This window comes from Symphalangus syndactylus, chromosome 17 (genome assembly GCF_028878055.3).
Source record: "Symphalangus syndactylus isolate Jambi chromosome 17, NHGRI_mSymSyn1-v2.1_pri, whole genome shotgun sequence".
NCBI classification, from domain to species: Eukaryota; Metazoa; Chordata; class Mammalia; order Primates; family Hylobatidae; genus Symphalangus; species Symphalangus syndactylus.
In genome coordinates, this window is record NC_072439.2 from 95,994,647 (window position 1) to 96,008,752 (window position 14,106).

The following is a 14,106-nucleotide window of genomic DNA, read 5'->3' on the forward strand; positions in this document are numbered from 1 at the left end:
TTCAGAAGTTGATTGCAGTGATGGCTGTACAACTCTGTGAATATATGAAAAACCCTTGAATTGTACAATTGAAATTGGTGAATTGTATGGTATATGAATTGTATCTGAATAAAGCTATTTAAAAAGCAGGGAAGAAGTTTAAGAGAAATCCAATATATTTTAAAGCTCTGCTCATGGCATTGGAGGCTAGCCTTGAAAATTAAATCCACTCACAGTCCAACAGTTCTATGTTGTTTCAGTTTTTAAATTTTTCCCAGTCAATTAACCATTATTAAATTGATTCATTTGAATGTAACTACTTTAAAATCACCCCTTCTCAGAAGATCTAATTAGCAGTCTAATGGGATCAGAAAAAGGAAAAATGGGATCTGCCAAGTTTCTATGCTTGATTCCAGAGAGTTCATTGAGGTAGTTTCTCTTTTCTCTAGACTCTTTTGTTAGATTCTAATGGAAATCCTACCTGAAGAATTATTATAGAACAGTGCAGCTCATACTTTAATGTGCACACAAATAACGTGGAGAGCTTGTTAAAATACAGATTGTAACTTAGGAGGTCTGGGGAGGGGCCTTGGGGTCTTGAACTTCTGACAAGCTCCCCATCGATGCTGATGCTGCTGGCCCATGGACCACACTGCAAGCTGCCAGGCTCCAGAACACTGTCTAATATGACTACTGGGCACTTGCAATGTGGCTAGTCTGAGTAGGGATGTAATGTACGTGAATGAATGAGAGAATATAAGTGATGTCAGTGTGAAATATATAATAGTTTTCAAAGACTTAGTACAAAAAAAGAACATGAAATAATTTTTATATTAGTTGCACATTGGCATAATAATATTCTGTGCTGGGCACAGTGGCTCATGCCTGTAATCCCAGAACTTTGGGTGGCTGAGGCAGGCGGATCACTTGAGACCAGGAGTTAGAGACCAGCCTCACCAACATGGCAAAACCCCGTCTCTACTAAAAATACAAAAATTAGCTGGGCATGGTGGTGCATGCCTGTAATGTCAGCTACTCAGGTCGCTGAGGCACAAGAATCGCTTAAACCCAGGAGGTGGAGATTGCAGTGAGCTGAGATCGTGCCACTGCACTCAAGCCTGGGCAAGAGAGCAAGACTCTGCCTCAATAATAATAATAAAAATATTCCAGACACATTAGATTAAATAAAATGTATTATTTTTAAAATTACAAGTTTTATTTGTGAAAGAGACTGGTAGCACACCTCTCTCAATTATTCAACTCCCCTTTTTCCTTAATAACAGATTTCCAGCTGGGCAAATGGTAGCCACATGGGATAAAGACTATATTCCCCAGCTTCACTTGCAGCTAGGTGAGACCATGTGATATAGTTTGGACATTTACCCCAGCCCAAATCTCCTGTTGAATTGTAATCCCCATTGCTGGAAATGAGGCCTGGTGGAAGGTGTTTGGACCATGGGGCAGATCCCTCATGGCTTTTGGTGCTGTCTCTGTGATAGTGAGTTCTCACGAGATCTGGTCATTTAAAATCATGTGCTCCCCCTCCCCCTGCCCACTCTTTCTCTCTTGCTCCTGTTTTCTCCATGTGAAGTGCCTGCTCCAGCTTTGCCTTCTGCCATGACTGTAAGGTTCCTGAGGCCCCCACCAAAAGCAGGTGCTACCATACTTCTTGTACAGCCTGCAGAACCATGAGCCAACTCGACCTCTTTCCTTATTATAAATTACCCAGTCTTGCATATTTCTTTACAGCAATGCAAGAACAGCCTAATACACTGTGTGACTAATCACTGCATGAAACGTAGAGAGAGAGTTGTGTAGCTTCCAAGAACCTTCCTTAAGAGATTACATCAGTTCACCCCTTGCCTTCTTCTTCTTCATTCCTTCCTCCATCCTGCTGACTAGAATGAAGAGATGTTGTCATCTTGGACCATGAGGTCAAGGCCATGAGTGGGCCAACAGGATGTAAATGTCATGAGGGCAGGGATTTTTGTCTGTTCCCCACTCCCCAACTGCAGTGATCCCAATGCCTAGTTGGTGCTAAGTAAATTTTTGCTAAGTGAATGAATGAATGAACAAGCCTGGGAGTCCGATACTGGGGAGGCAATGTCAGCCCCAGACCACTCACCTGGACTTTTACATGAGTGAGAACCAAACTTCTACCTTGTTTAAACCAACCCTAATCCTATTAATACAATTTTTAAAAGTCCTATAATTGTTTCACGCCATATAAAGTTTACCTAAAATGTTAAGCTAAACCTCGGTAAATTGAATCACATTTCCAATGCATTGCGATATTCATTTTTTAATGTTGTGGATTATTTTACAGAGCCAAAATCCATCCGCTTGTATGTTTAATAAGTTGAGGTTTTAGTAATTTGGGTTTCTAAAACCAAAATACACTTCCAAGAGTACTTTCTTACTAACAATGCAAAGCACTGTAAAAATTTAATCCAGCAATGATTTTCTTAAAAGCCCTAGAATGTAATATAAGTGTTATTAGAAATGTAATATAAGAGTTAGTATCAAAGGCAGCATCTTATAAGATAGAGATGAGCTAATTTCCTTTCCCAACTCAGGGAAAATTTTCCATTTTCATTCTGTGCCCATTACACTTCACTGCTCTTAAATTGAATAGGAATTTTACATCGGAGAGGTTAGGAGTGGCAGATTTTAAGCAAAAACAAGTGTTTTTTGCTTTTTAAGAAAAACGTTTCATTTCATTCTCTCAAGTTTTCAGCCCTGCTGACCTCTGAGAAGAATTACACCTCTATACATTGCTTTCTTAAAGGAAAAAAAAAAAAACTTTGAAAAAAAAAAAGGACTTGATTAATTAACTTTGGTATGCAAACAGGTGGGGGTAAAAGTCCAGTCAACACTGTGCAGAGCGCCATGTCCTCATCTCCTATTCTCGGGAGAACAAGAGGAGCCGGCAGGATTTCAGTGAACCCGGAGAGGGCAGGCTGGACTACTGGCAGGGCTGGGGGTGAGGGTGGAGAGAGGCAAACAGAGAGACCAGGATGGACCAACCCTAGGTGTTTGCACTTGAGACCTTTCTCAAGGGCAATGAGAGTTACTATCACCTGTCACAGGAGGACAAAGAGGACACCAACGTGATGTTTCACCCTTCCTGTAGCCTGGAGGCCTTGTTCTTCATTCCAGACTCACTGGGCTGAGGGCTTTGAAGTCGCAGAGGCCAAAAGTCAGCTGTGGGTCATGTTTGTCTCATGAGTGGTCACACGCTGACACGCCAGCGAATGCCAGCTTCCACTGGAGGCTCCTGGGCCTGCAAGGCTCTGTTCTGTGACACAAGAGGAATTCCGGAAGGCCACTTGACTCCAATACAGCATCCTTACTTGCCACGCCGTTACCCTTCCAGGCTGGAAGCCTCATGTTTGCCATGAGCCCATTGCCTGGGTATTTCTGATCAAGGAAGCTTTTTATCAGAAGGCATCTGATACCTAAGTTTCCTTTTAGTTGAAAAAAAAAAAAAAAAAAACTTTTCTCAAAATATACCATTGGTACAGATTTTCAGAGCTGAATTCCAAACAGAACTGAGTAACATGCCTTTAAACAACGTGTTTAAAAACTCTGGAGTCACAAGATACATTTAATGACTGATTTGTGATATCTTGGAGAAGACAGAAATTCTGGAAGGGAGACGAGACATAAATAGCATTAAAGTGCAAGAGATAAGAATGTATATAGTGAGATCCATCTGTGAGGCTAAAAACACATGTGCCAAGCAAAGAATGCCAAAGGATGGAGCTGGGAAGACCAGCGGAGAAGGCTCTGGCCATGAAACTGGACATTGGCCTACTGTGAGTGGGGAGCCATTGATGATTACAGAGGCCGAGCAGGACAGGACCAGATTTGTTTCTTGAAACATAAATCAAACGGCAAAGTGGATAAATGGATGGTGCAGAGAGCCACGAGAAGCAGCTACTGGAAGGGCACAGATGCAAAACTCGGAGCAGGCAGGATCACGGAGCTGCTCGGAAATGGTGGCTACTTTGATGGTTGCTGGTCCTGAGGTGGAGGGAGCAATTCCGAATCAGAGGACGTTCAGGTTTCTGGCGTGCGGCCTTGGGAGATGGAGAAGAAAGAACGGTTTGAGAGGTGGAGGGTGGAGATGAAGAGGTCACTTTGGACAGTGTGTTTAGATGCCTGCAAGAGTGGCAAAGGCGGAGACACTTCTGCAAGACTGCCTGGGTTTATAGGAGCCTCCTTTTTCCAGATTAAGGGCGATCTTTCCACGTATTCCCACAGTATCTTCACGTGTCACAGGGCAAGAAGATGCTGAGGCCCAACCTGGAACTTGACCCTCAGCACAAGTGGCTTTCAGTAGTAACAATGCATTCTCCCAGGTAGCAATTCCCACCATCCCATCAGCACCTACTGTGCACCCAGCCCTGGGCCCCAAGCTTTCCACTCTCTGTTTATCCTATGACAACCCTTTGAGTGAGGTATCACCGCATATCTCAAATGGGCAAACTAGAGCTAAGACTGAAAGAGCCAGTTACACGCCCAAGTTTTCACAGCTAGAAAGTAGCAGAATTGGTGCTCAAATCAGGCCTATGCGTTCCCTTCTATGAGACTGCACTCACCACATTATATCACCGCAGGCAAAGATCAGAACTGAAGCCTAACCAGTTCTACAACGGTATCATTTGCAAAACTCATTCATTCATTCATTGAATTAACACTGAACTCCTATAAATATATAGGAGCTAGAAGGGTATATGTACTAATATATATACAAAATATAAATGTGGTCAACCTGACATGGGTGCTGGGGTAGAGAAAATGATTGCAGTTGCATAAGTAAAAATAACAGTTTTGGCCTTCGAGGAGTTCTAAAGCAGTGGTCGGCAAACTATGGCCTGGGGGCCAATTCTGGCTCATTACCTGTTTTTGTGAATAAAGTTTTATTGGAATCACAGCCGTGTTCATTCATTTACCTATTGTCTATGGCCACTTCCATACCACAATGTCAAAGTTGAGTGGATGCCACAGAGATCATAATGTCCCACAAAGCTTAAAGTATTTATCGGTCCCTTTATTTTAAAAACTGCCAATTCCGGGTCTAGAGTCAGAACCACGGAAGCTATGGAGTACAATAAAATGTAGATTATTAAAAAGGCACAAATAAAAAGCTGTGACCGAGTCGAGGAGAGTAACTAAAGCCACAGGCAGGATGTACTCAGGAGGTTTTCAAACTGAGCTTTCACAAACGAATGGGGTGTTAGCAGCAGACTCCAGTCCAGAGCACATCTCCCAGGTGGGCCTGCACACAAGCCAGAATAAGGTGGAGGATGCTGAGATGCGTGGGAAGCAGTCATTCGGTTCTCTTTCCAGACGAGCAGAAGTCATTGTGGTGGGCGGGACTCTGCCACCGCTCAGCTATGTGACCTTGAGCCAACCCGCTTACCTCCTTGTTCCCTGACACCAGCCATCTCTCACTGGCCTAGCAGGCTGTGAGAAGCAAATGTGAAGGAAAAAAAATACCTGAGTGACTTGTGAAAAGTTTAAGCTGTCTGCAAACCTGGGGGGTGTTCGTGGCAGTTGTATGGGCTGTATGTGCACATAGACAGCCTCGAAGATAATCATGCATAGAACCTACAAGCAAAGGCCGAGTATGGTGGCTCACGCCTGGAATCCCAGCACTTTAGGATGCTGAGGTGGGTGGATCAACAGGTCAGGAGATCAAGACCATCCTGGCAAACATGGTGAAACCTTGTCTCTACTAAAAATACAAAAATTAGCTGGGTGTGCTGGCGCGTGCCTGTAATCCCAGCTACTCAGGAGGCTGAGGCAGGAGAATCGCTTGAACCAGGGAGTCAGAAGTTGCAGTGAGCCGAGACTATGCCATTGCACTACAGCCTGGGAGACAGAGCGAAACTCCGTCTCAAAAAAAAAGAATTTAAAAGAAAAAATGTCAGCCCTGGATGGAAAGCTGCCTTTGTCCCTGGCTGAGCACATACTATTTTAAATAAATTCATTCAGTGCAGCTCGGTAAGTTTCAAAAGCGTCCTTCCTGCAGAGGAGTCCTTCAAGCTGGGTATGTGTGGATGTCCCCCCACAAGACGGCAGTGTGTGCTCCCCGGCCCGGGGTCTGTGCTGGAGGACTGCAGTGTGTGCTCCCCGGGGTCTGTGCTGGAGGACTGTAGTGTGTGCTCCCCGGGGTCTGTGCTGGAGGACTGCAGTGTGTGCTCCCCGGGGTCTGTGCTGGAGGACTGCAGTGTGTGCTCCCCGGGGTCTGTGCTGGAGGACTGTAGTGTGTGCTCCCCGGGGGTCTGTGCTGGAGGACTGCAGTGTGTGCTCCCAGGGTCTGTGCTGGGGACTGAGGACTGGACCAAGGAACACATTTTGTCCGGCGCCATCACAAGGGGGTCTTTGCGCATTCTCAGCGAGCTGGCCTCGCGCTGGTAAACGCTGTGTTCCCTGCTCCCTCCTCGCCCTTCCTCCAGGAAGCACCTCCTTCAACCCCAGCCTGGATGATGCTTTTCCGCTCACACCCTTGAACCCACATTCCCAGCCCAAGGGGGAGTCCGCGGCCCCGGCAGTGCAGCCCGCAGCACCTGGCTCGCCTTCCTCTGCCCTGGGCCAAACCCTCAGACGCAAGAGAAACCAGAGCTTGCTCAGCTGGCCAGCACTCGGGTTCCTGTCCAAGTGTTTGTGGCTGGGCTTCCTGCTGACGGAAGGGCGGCCTGCAGCTCTCCTCTGACATCCCGAGAGGTGGCTCCCAGGGCCTGGCCGCCAAGCACGTCCAGCTGGCACCCGGCAGAGCTGCCGCGGCGGCTGCACTCTGCACAGCTGTCCGTCGATATTGACAGGGACGCTGAGGTCAGGCTGCGAGAGCTATAAAGGGGATTCCTTTGGGAAGAGGGGAAGCTGTGAATCAGAGCAGAAACGCTGGAGCTCAGGCTTGTCCTGGGCAGATGGCCAGAACCTGCCTTACATACACCCCACCTTCTAGACCGACGGACCCCCTTGCTCCACTGAAGCCTGCCTCCCTCCCCACCTGAGAACCTCTGCCGGTTCTCTACCACACAGCTTCCCTCGTCCGCAGGTGCACCAGAAACAGAGCCCAGGCACCCAGATTAGAGCCTGTCCTGGGCTATCAGGACCTCACGAAATTTGACTTCATGGAGAACCAGCTTCCCTTTCACAAGTGCAACTTGGAGAGTGAGAATACTTGCTGGGTGTAATGTGTTTATTTTCCCATGTTTCAAGGGCTGTGACATAGGAAACGGAGTCAGACTTATTCTATATAGCTCCAGGGGTCTGAATAAGCATAACAGAGAGACAGAGTTTAAATAAGGAAAAACTAACCCACAAAATAGTCTGTCCCAGAAGGTAGTGAGCATCCTGTCATCAGGGGTATTCAACAGAGATTGCTTGCAGACACTTTCAAGTGCTAGACTGTAAACTCTGTGAGGGGAGCACCCCACATCTGTCTCCATTCACTGCTGCAGACACAGCACCCAGTGCAGTGCCTGACAAACAGTCGGTGCGCCGAAGTGTGTGTGGAAGGGAGGAAGAGAAAGAGGGAAGGGGATAGAAGATAAAGATGGAGGGAGGAAAAGAGTCTGAGTACTTTAGAGAGCAAATTGTTCCTTTAAGGGAGAGGTTGGACAAGCTGGCTCTTGAATCCAGCTGTCTCTGATTCCATGGTTATGAGGTAAGGTTTATAGGTGCCCCCTCCAAAGGGTGTTGTGATATTAGCTGCAAAACAGAGCTTAGCAACTCTCCTCGGAGAGTGCTTGTTTCCAGGCAGAAGCCTTCTATCAGAGCACTCTCCATCCGCAACCTCCCTGGCTTCCATCTTGTCATTCACTTCTACAGAGCCCTGAAAAACGCAGTCCCCTTTGAAAGATGCAGAGCCCGAGGCTCCAAGAGGAGTGAAAGGTCTGAGCTGGGACATCCTCAGGCTCTGGGTTCCAAGTCCTGCACCCCCTCGTCCCATGCCTGTCAGTCTGTCTCACTGCTGGCCACAGGTCCTTCATCCTTGAAGACTGATGTTATGGTATAACAGAATACCTGGCCTTTGTTTAAGCACCAGAAGTTCCCCTGTCTTTTGAGAAATGCACAGAAAACAGATAATCCTCCAAAAATTATCCTCTTTCCCTGCCTCACTCTGGACAGAGAAACTGTTTGGACGTTACCACAAACTGCAATCACCAATAGAGGATCTGGGAATATCTCCAGAGGCAAGTTTACTTTTCAGGGGCTAATCCTCTGGATCGCCCCGCTGGAGGGATGCGACTTTTTTTTTCCCCTGGGATTTTTTTCTTTTTCTTTTTTTTTTTTTTTTTTTTTTTTGAGACTGGAGTCTCACTCTGTTGCCCAGACTGGAGTGAAGTGGTGAAATTTTGGCTCACTGCAACCTCCACCCCCAGGTTCAAGCAATTCTCCTGCCTCAGGTCTTTTGTGAAGGTCTGACTAGCGGACGATTAGGTAGCTCCTGTGCTTGTTTGGCCTCAGATCCATGCCGTACCCTCCCTCTGTTCTCTTTCGTCACAGGGGACCTAGCCCTGCAAGCTACATGTGCCAAGGTCCCCATCTCCCACTGCCAGGAGACTGTGAGGAGGGAGAGGGAGGAAGCTCTCTCCCTTTATCTGACTGCTCCTCCTCCGGGGTCCCAGCCAGGGAATCTCGCCCACGGTTTTAGCTCTCACTGGGTTCTGAAAACACCACCTCCTCTCTCCGTCCGCAGCCCAGGAATGGTGGCATCTCCCTGTCCTGTGCTCTGTAGGTCACCTTTCCCCATATTTGCACTTTCATCTTTCAGTACCTTTCCAAGCAGTTTCCCTCTATTAAGGTCTCTAGAACGAATTATGTTTTCTACCTGGACTCTGCCTGTCTCCATGTCAGAGTGAACTTGTTGAGGCCCAGTCCAGAGAGGGTTAGAATGACAGAAGTATGGGACAGTTCAATCTCGACCACTGCACTGAGGGTCAGAGAGGCAGGGCCAGGAAGGAAGTTCCAGGAAGGAAGATCAGGTCTGTGTTGGCCTGTGCGTGAGGAGGCCGCCCAAGTGCAGCCTCGGCTCTGTGTGGGGACCAGGGGGCCTGGAGCCGGCCCCAGCTGTCCTCCCACAAGCCCCTTTCCTCTCACGCTCAGCTGCACAAGGCCCCACCGGGCCTGGCCTCCTCCGACGCTATGACGCAGTGTCGGTGCCTCTCACGTCCATGGGCCAGACCGTGTGACTCAGCCTTTCAGGGCTCTGAGCGGGCCAAGCTTCCAGGTCCGCGTCACCTCCATCGAGGCAGGAGAGGAGGGGCTTCCTCAGTGACGTCATCAAAGGAAGCAAGTGTCTTTCCTCTCCACTCCCAAACCCAGGCTATCTGGGATGCAGGGGAGAGAGCCACAGACTCTGCCTTCTCCTCTCCCACCCACCCCTAAGGCCTCTCACTTCCTCGGGCTGATGGGGTCTGACTGGGACTTTTCTCTCTCTCTCTTTTTTTTTTTTTTTTTTTTTTAGGTGGGAGTCTTGCTCTGTTGCCCAGGCTGGAGTGCAGTGGCGTGATCTCGGCTCACTGCAACCTCTAACCCCTGGGTTCAAGGGATTCTCCTGCCTCAGCCTCCCGAGTAGCTGGGATTACTAGCACGCACCACCATGACTGGCTGATTTTTGTACTTTTAGTAGAGACAGGGTTTCGCCATGTTGGCCAGGCTGATCTCGAACTCCTGACCTCAGGTGATCCACCCGCGTCGGCCTTCCACTGCACCCGGGCCTGACTGGGACTTTTAATAGCTTTACCCAAACAGGGACCCAAGGAGAAGCTGACAGTGTTATTCAGGAGCACAGGTGCACCAGGTAGGAGGGAGGAAAGTTGCACCTTGGCTTCTGCTACGTGCCAGCCACTGAGCTAAGTTCTGGCACGCATTTCTTTTTTTTTTGAGATGGAGTCTCGCTCTGTCGCCCAGGCTGGAGTGCAGTGGCACAATCTCGGCTCACTGCAAGCTCCGCCTCCCGGGTTCACGCCATTCTCCTGCCTCAGCCTCTCCGAGTAGCTGGGACTACAGGCGCCCGCCACCATGCCCGGCTAATTTTTTTGTATTTTTTTTTAGTAGAGACGGGGTTTCACCGTGGTCTCGATCTCCTGACCTCGTGATCTGCCCGCCTCGGCCTCCCAAGCGTGAGCCACCGCACCTGGCCTCTGGCACGCATTTCATGTCCTTTCATCAGTCTATAACAGGAGAAAGTCAGGCCTCTAAAAATGCAGCAGGCCCCGTTCAATACATCTTCACTGGCTACTATGCATTCTGCAGGGTTGAGTAAACTATGGGTCCTGCCTTCCAGGAAAGTTAAGGACATAAAGTCTGGAATCACCCACCCTGCCTGGGTGTGAATCCGGACTCCTACGATTAGTGTTTACGTGACCTTGGGCAAGTGATTCTTGTCCCCCGAGCCTCAGTTTTCTCATCTATGAAATGGGCATAATATTCTCATCTCATTGAGTTCTTGAAAGATTTGTGTAAGTAACAAGCTTAGCATGGTGCCCGGCACATAGTGAACACTCTTCAACAAGTTTGGGCTGTTTCTTGTTGAATTAATGAGTCTAGGATACACGTTCAGTCCTATGGTGGCACCTGGGAGTAGGAAAGCACTTGGGAAGGCTGCCCCACTACTTCTGTCAACCCTGAGAAGCCTTCTGATCCTCACATAGGATAAAACGCAGCTCTTCCTTTCTCATATTGGAAATCTCCAGTGACCTGACCTTAGAGGCATCCCACACGCCCTCAGGCCCCCGGCGGGCCCTGCCGCCACCCCTCAGCATTGCCGGATGTGCGGCTGAGGTCCAAGGTTTGGAGAGTTTCCGGGACTGGCCGGGTCACCCTGCGGCTCGGCCATGTCTGGCAGCCCCACCCTTCCTGGCAGCCAGGCCCTCTGAAATCCTGCCAGCTCCGGGGACGGGGAAGGTCTTGCTGGGATGGGGGAGGGTGGGAAGAGGGGGAACACGAGCCGGCTTTGCCCTCCCATCCAGCCACGCTGAGAATCCATCCCTGGCAGTGCCGACTGCTCCTCCTAGTGGGGAAGGAAGCTCTTCCCGGCACCAGGACAGAGCGCCTCCACCAGGCCTGCTAGAGGGTCACACCTCCATCTCATCGTAAAGCCCCCCACAGCTGAAAAAGCCCGCCCACATCCAGTTCCCCCAGCCACTTGGTGGCTTTTCAGGAGACACGGTTCTAACACCCATTTCACAGATAAGAGCACTGAGTCCATCTCTGGCCATCAGGCTATGGCAGGTCTGGGACTGGAAGCAGGGCCTTTCATTTGACTTCTTGTAGGTTTCTTCGGGGGCACCACTTTGTTTTTGTTTTTGGCTTTGTTTTGTTTTGTTTTGTTGAGATGGAGCTTCACTCTTGTGGCCCAGGCTAGAGTGCAATGGTGCGATCTTGGCTCACTGCAAGCTGCATCTCTGGGGTTCAAGCGATTCTCCTCCCTCAGACTCCTGAGTAGCTGGGATTACAGGCACCCACCACCACACCCGGCTCATTTTTTTGTATTTTTAGTGAGACGGGGTTTCACCATGTTGGCCAGGGTGGTCTCGAGCTCCTGACCTCAGATGATCCACCCACCTCGGCCTCCCAAAGTGCTGGAATTACAGGCGTGAGCCACCGTGCCGGGCCCAGGGCACCACTTTGAAAACTGGCATAGAGGAAGAAATGGCCGCCTTCTCACCCATTGCCCACCCCTTTCCGCTCCCACCCCTCACACAAGCCTGACACCACCTTGAGAAGAGGACTGCTTCATTTCTTTGCCCTGGGTCGCTAGAGCCGAGTGCCCCAGGGTGCCTGATTAAAAGCGTGTTGACTGGCTGGCTCCTTTCCTGCCGGTTCATCCTGCTTCTTCAAGCTCCACCCATCTCAGGATCAGCCTTCCCTTCCAACCGCAGGCCTGACACCACTGCTCTACAGGAGGAAAAGGCGCTCTGTGCTTTGTGGCCGGATCCGGGGTTCAGCAGTTCTCATCCTGGAGCTACCTCCATCAGAGACAAGCTGTGCAGAGGCCCGGGGCAGCTCAGATGCTTGGGTGGGGGTGGCGAGGCACGGCTCCTGCCCTGTCAACAGAACCCGCAGAGGTCTTCAGGCTGCCCCCTTGAAAGCAGACTCTGTCACCCCTGCCCTGGCAAAGACCAATTGGAGAGAAGCCATTTTGGAGCCAGTCACTCGTTAAGGAGGGGGAGGTGACCCTTGCCCTGTCTTCTTCCCTGAAAACAAAGTCCTTCCTTTGAGCTCTCCAGAGACTGGCCTCCTGCACTGAATGCAGCCACAAGCGGCCCCCGGGGAGCCCCAGGTCCTGGGGACAGGCCCCAGAGGCCTGGCTTGGAGACCCTGGCTTGGAGGCTCTCCCAGGCCTTGGAGCCTGCTCTCTTCCCTGGGATAGAGGGGAGGGCCTGCCACCCACCACCCGCCGCCCGGATCCTGTCATGGGACAGAGCTGGGCCTGAGCTCAAGGACAGAACAGGCAGACAGTGATCTGTGTTTTCTGGGAAGGCAGCCAGTCCTCGTGCCCTCGGGCTTCCGGGCACTGAGGAGTGTGGCCGAGCAGTCACCCGCCGCCCTGGCTCAGCCCCCTCCAGGCCCAGGCTGGGTGGGCACACCCCGTCCCTGGTATCCAGGCCAGAGAGCTGCAGCAGGGGGGGCCATGATGCTGCTCTCTCTCCCTCGCCTGTGGCTTCATCAACTAAACAGTACAGCCTCGAGGGGAGCAGGCACGCAGCCTGAGCTCTGAGCCGTGCCAGCCTGTGCCCCAGGACACACAGAGGCAGTGTTTGGTGGGTGCACCCTCAGCATGTCTCATCCTTTCCCCCTCAACGAGGCTGAGCTGCTCAAGGGCATGGGAAAAGCACTGATTTGGCCTCAAAACAGCACTGGGTTCCAGTTCCTGGGTGGTGCTGCCACAACCCGTGGGACCATGGTGAGTCATTTCATCCCCTGAGCCTGTTTCTTCAGCTGTGCCATGGGGCAGTAACCTCCGTGGTGCACCTTCCTAGTTGTTCAGTCTTATAGTGTCAGGCAGCTGTGAGAGCACCCAAGGCATGATACTCCTACGAGGACTTCTCCCTACTTTTTTTTTTTTTTTTTTTTTTTTTGAGACGGAGTCTCACTTTGTCTCCCAGGCTGGAGTGCAATGGTGTGATCTTGGCTCACTGCAACCTCCCCCTCCCAAGTTCAAATGATTCTCCTGCCTCAGCCTCCCAAGTAGCTAGGATTACAGGCACCCGCCACCATGCCCAGCTAATTTTTTGTATTTTTGTAGAGACAGCGTTTCACCACGTTTGCCAGGCTGGTCTCGAACTCCTGACCTCAGGTATCTGCCCGCCTCGGCCTCCTAAAGTGCTGGGATTACAGGCATGAGCCACCGCACCCAGCCTCTCCCTACTAGGGTTTCGTAAAATCTTATTGACCTGGTTTCATAATTCAATTTCACATATGAGGAGAAATGAAGGCCAGGGAGGGTGTAAGTCACTGGCCTGCAGATTGGAGCTGTCCTCAGGCATCCCTGGAGGCCCAACGAGCAGCCCAGCCAGGCCCGTTGTGGTTGACAGAGTTGGTGTCTGCCCACCTGAGGGCAGGACAAGTGGGTGACCCAGAGCAGAGCCCCAGGAGGGAACTGTAGGGGGCCTGGAACTCACCTCTCATTCTCTTACTTAATGGAGAGACCCGCCCACCTCTCAGAGGAAACGAGGCACTCTCCTGTCCCGCTCTCCCTCTGGGCTACTCAGAGCAAACCGAGGGAACCATTTTCTAGGAAAGTAAATGGAGCTTGGACAGAATGGGGAAGGGGGTCAAAACCAGCCGCAGGAGAACCATGTCAGGTGGTTCAACCCTGATGGCAAGAACTATCTTCCAATAGCCAAGGGCAGTCCTATAAGAAGGGACTGGACCCGATCTGACCCCAAAGGGTCTGATGAGGGCCCTAGAGCAACATCTATGGAGGGCAGATTTTGACTACTATAGGAACTTTCCAACAGAGGACGGACTGAGTCCTTGGCCGGCACACCTCCGGTCACTAGAAGTGTCCGTGCTAGATTGGACACACATGGTGGTGGGGAGGTGATTCTGGAAAGGAGATCACGAGTTAAGGATATCAGAGCATCCTCCCACTTCCTGAAG

At 50.5% G+C, this 14,106-nt stretch overlaps 1 protein-coding gene across 1 annotated transcript in view; it reads right to left on the reverse strand.

Annotated features, from left to right (window-relative positions):
• Nucleotides 1-14,106, reverse strand: part of GP5 (glycoprotein V platelet) — a 229,586-nt gene that overhangs the window by 93,495 nt on the left and 121,985 nt on the right. The window lies entirely within an intron of this gene.